The sequence below is a fragment of the Nanorana parkeri genome, unplaced genomic scaffold, assembly GCF_000935625.1.
Source record: "Nanorana parkeri isolate BGI_ZX_2015 unplaced genomic scaffold, ASM93562v1 scaffold1233, whole genome shotgun sequence".
Taxonomy (NCBI): domain Eukaryota; kingdom Metazoa; phylum Chordata; class Amphibia; order Anura; family Dicroglossidae; genus Nanorana; species Nanorana parkeri.
In genome coordinates this window covers 312,909-313,199 of record NW_017307501.1, presented here as the reverse complement: position 1 = coordinate 313,199, position 291 = coordinate 312,909, and positions in this window count along the sequence as shown.

The following is a 291-nucleotide window of genomic DNA, read 5'->3' as shown; positions in this document are numbered from 1 at the left end:
TGGAGGGTGATAAGGTGGATGAGAAGAAGAGTGGATGAGCATGTGATTTGGAGGGACAGATGGGTGGGAGGTGTAATGATAAGTGGAGTAAGTTGGGTGTAAGGGGATGAGGTTGGTGTGAGATAGTGGCGGAGAAATGCACTGTAATTTGGGGTGGTGAGGTTGAGAGATGGACTGCAATTGAGGATGGGGAGGTAGTGGTGGTGGGGTGATTTGTGGATGGGGGAGCGAGGGTGAGGTGGTGGTATTTTCTGTGATTGAGGGGTGAAGTGTTGTTGGAAGAGAGGGGAA